Raw genomic sequence first — 3,482 nt, 5'->3', positions numbered from 1 at the left:
GTAAACAAAAGTGGAGTAGGTTAGACTGCCATTTCCATCAGTCTCTTCAACTAGCACAATTAAGCAGGCTGTTCCAGCAGTGTGCTCAGCAATGTACAACGACACACTTTGGCTGGGAAATGCCAGGTGTCGTGTCTGTTCTTGTTCATTTCACACAGTGACTCGAGTCCCTCCCTGGAACGCCATTCGCTGGTCTCTGTAGGATTGGAAGTTGTTTTCAATTCGTTTGTTACCAGAAGTAATGGGGAACCATAAGACCCGATAACGTCATTTGTTGCACTGAAAAGACTCGTATGGAACAAACGCTAATTACAACGGGGACTGTGCTCATATACTCCACTTGACTGCAGACACCTACCCTCTTCGTGCCACGCTCACCCATGTCATCCCAAAACTGTCGAAGTGAACTGAGTCAGTCTCAGACATCCATCTGTAGACCTCACCCTTAACCCCCAGTCAGACACACACACACACACACACACACACACACACACACACACACACACACACAATTGAGATGAAATCACAACAGCAATATCACAATGCCCTTTAGCCTTAAAGTGTCATTTGCGGAGGAACAAGTCGTTAAAAGTGATTACAGTCCAGGATGAACTGACGATCATGGATTCAAAGTCTTATTGTTCAGCAAACGTTCACCCTTAAGAATGTTTCACTGGTGCCTGGAGGATTATTATTGAACAATGTAAAGAAATCTTCGGAATATTGCTCCTGTATGACATTTACATTTTGGTCATTTAGCAGACGCTCTTATCCAGAGTGTAGGGGAGAACGGTTGGTCGTCACACTTTCTGCTCGCATCTGTACTTTTTATTGACAGCACCAGTATATCACCGTTTTCAATATTAGGAGAAAGGCCAATGTCTTGGGTTGAAATGGGGCCCCATTTTATTCACATATCTTATTCCAACATGGAGTTATAAGCCATCAAACACATACCTGCCCCATCGTGGGGTTGGTTGTCGCTATGATCGCGAGTAGCTTGTTTATTTTGTAACAGGAAGTGAAGCGATATAGCAAACAAAGTCTTAGAAATAGCCAACTTTCTTTGATCGAACGATATTCCTCACAAAATGCAGCATTTTATGTCTTTAGAATAACATCTGACATTTTTAGTAACTTTTTGTGTGCATGTCTGTCGGTGTGTGACAAAATAAATGTTTTTGAGAGAGAGAAAGGCAACAAAGGGATCTCTTTTACATTACAATCAACCAAACAAGTTCTACAGGCCCCAGTTTTATCCCACCTGGACTACTACCCAGTTATATGGTCAAGTGCCAACGAAGAAGGACACACCGATAGGCAATTACAGTTGGCCCAGAGGAGACCAGCACGGCTGGCTCTTAACTGTACATGAAGGGCTGATATCATTACCATGCATTTCAATCTCTCCTGGCTCAAAGTAGAGGAGAGATTGACTGCACCACAACTTGTCTTTGTGAGAGGTATTGATGTGTTGAAAGCACCGATCTGTCTGTTCCAACAGCTAACATACGGCTCAAACACCCATACATACCCCAGAAGACAAGCCACCAGGGGTCTCTTCACAGCACCCCAGGTCCAGAACAGAGGCTAAGAAACACACAGTACTATAGAGCCGTGACTACATGGAACTCTCTTCCACATCAGATATCTCAAGCGAGCAGTGAAATCAGATTAAAGAAACAGATAAAACAGCACCTCACGGCACAACGCGGACTGTGAAGAGAGACACGTATACGCAAACACAATCTAACACACGCACTCTACATACACACATTGTAATAGTGTACATTTTATATTGTACATTTGTAATAATATATTGTATAATTGTTTTATTTATGATGTAGGCTGTTGTTGTGATGTAATTGTTTTATTTCTGTTTGGACCCCCAGGAATCAAATCAAATGTATTTATATAGCCCTTCGTACATCAGCTGATATCTCAAAGTGCTGTACAGAAACCTAGCCTAAAACCCCAAACAGCAAGCAATGCAGGTGTAGAAGCACGGTGGCTAGGAAAAACTTCCTAGAAAGGCCAAAACCTAGGAAGAAACCTAGAGAGGAACCAGGCTATGTGGGGTGGCCAGTCCTCTTCTGGCTCTGCCGGGTGGAGATTATAACAGAACATGGCCAAGATGTTCAAATGTTCATAAATGACCAGCATGGTCAAATAATAATAATCACAGGCAGAACAGTTGAAACTGGAGCAGCAGCACGGCCAGGTGGACTGGGGACAGCAAGGAGTCATCATGTCAGATAGTCCTGAGGCATGGTCCTAGGGCTCAGGTCCTCCGAGAGAGAGAAAGAAAGAGAGAATTAGAGAGAGCATACTTAAATTCACACAGGACACCGGATAGGACAGGACAAGTTCTCCGGATATAACAAACTGACCCTAGCCCCCCGACACATAAACTACTGCAGCATAAATACTGAAGGCTGAGATAGGAGGGGTCAGGAGACAACCAGGCTATGTGGGGTGGTCAGTCCTCTTTTGGCTGTGCCGGGTGGAGATTATAACAGAACATGGCCAAGATGTTCAAATGTTCATAAATGGAAGAGTAGCTTGGCAGCAGCTCAAATCCAAATCAAATCAAAGTGTATTGTTCGAGGACACACATTTTCAGATGTAATCGCAGGTGCCGCGAAATGGTTGTTTCTGGCTCCAACAGTGCAGTAATACCTAGAAATACTTGAAGTAATACCTAGCAATACAATCATGGGAGAGCGTGGACGCAGTCCCCCACTACCACAAATTACTGTCAAGATTCCCACATTTGAGGAATTCGCAGGGGTCAGCATGGCCGGAGTAGAATGGCTGAGACTCACCCTAGGTGAACCTCATTCGTGATCAAGGTGTCTGCCAGGTACAGTAAGTATTTAATGGGGATCCTAATGAATACTAAATAAAATGGCACACGCGCAAAAGAGCTTGGGGTGTATTGTGTACTGGCAGGGGCAATGTTGATAGTGACAATCAACCCTACATTCCATGTGCTCATTAAGATGCTAGTTACCACATGGTAACTAGCTTCTTAATGAGGGCAACGAGCCGAGGGTGACGATCCGAACTCCAAAAATAGGTTTGAAATATAGCTCTCCATTTTCTCCTTTCAACAACATTGTTCATGGATACTCCAAAGATTTGCAAAGAAAACACCAATAATTCATTTTTTTACTTTCACCTATGAAAAATATACATTCCCCTCACCTCTATGTTTTGTCATGACATGAATTCAATGACATGAATTGACCAGGTGGATGAGTTCTTACACAGTGCCATTTAGATTGGGAGTAATTAGCACTGTGTCAACCAACCCGTGAGACCTCCAACCCCGGTCTCTCCTAATCTTATTATGATGCCTGATAATGAGAGTTATGTAATTGCAATGTCCTCTAAAATGTTCCACAAAGACTTGATTTTGAGTTCTCTGGAGATAATTGCAATCTGCAAGGATTTTCAGCCTCTGAAACGACACATAGAGA

The 3,482-nt window shown here is 43.3% G+C and overlaps 1 non-coding gene across 1 annotated transcript; it reads right to left on the bottom strand.

Moving 5' to 3' along the window:
- Window positions 1-2,714: 2,714 nt before the first annotated feature.
- LOC115131224 (U1 spliceosomal RNA) lies at window positions 2,715-2,876 on the bottom strand. Its single transcript, XR_003863924.1, has one exon. It is a non-coding gene; the product is annotated as a U1 spliceosomal RNA (small nuclear RNA).
- Window positions 2,877-3,482: the final 606 nt, after the last annotated feature.

Source organism: Oncorhynchus nerka, linkage group LG6 (genome assembly GCF_034236695.1).
Source record: "Oncorhynchus nerka isolate Pitt River linkage group LG6, Oner_Uvic_2.0, whole genome shotgun sequence".
Taxonomy (NCBI): domain Eukaryota; kingdom Metazoa; phylum Chordata; class Actinopteri; order Salmoniformes; family Salmonidae; genus Oncorhynchus; species Oncorhynchus nerka.
The sequence above is the reverse complement of the archived record's forward strand: the minus strand, read 5'-3'. Positions and strand labels throughout refer to the sequence as shown.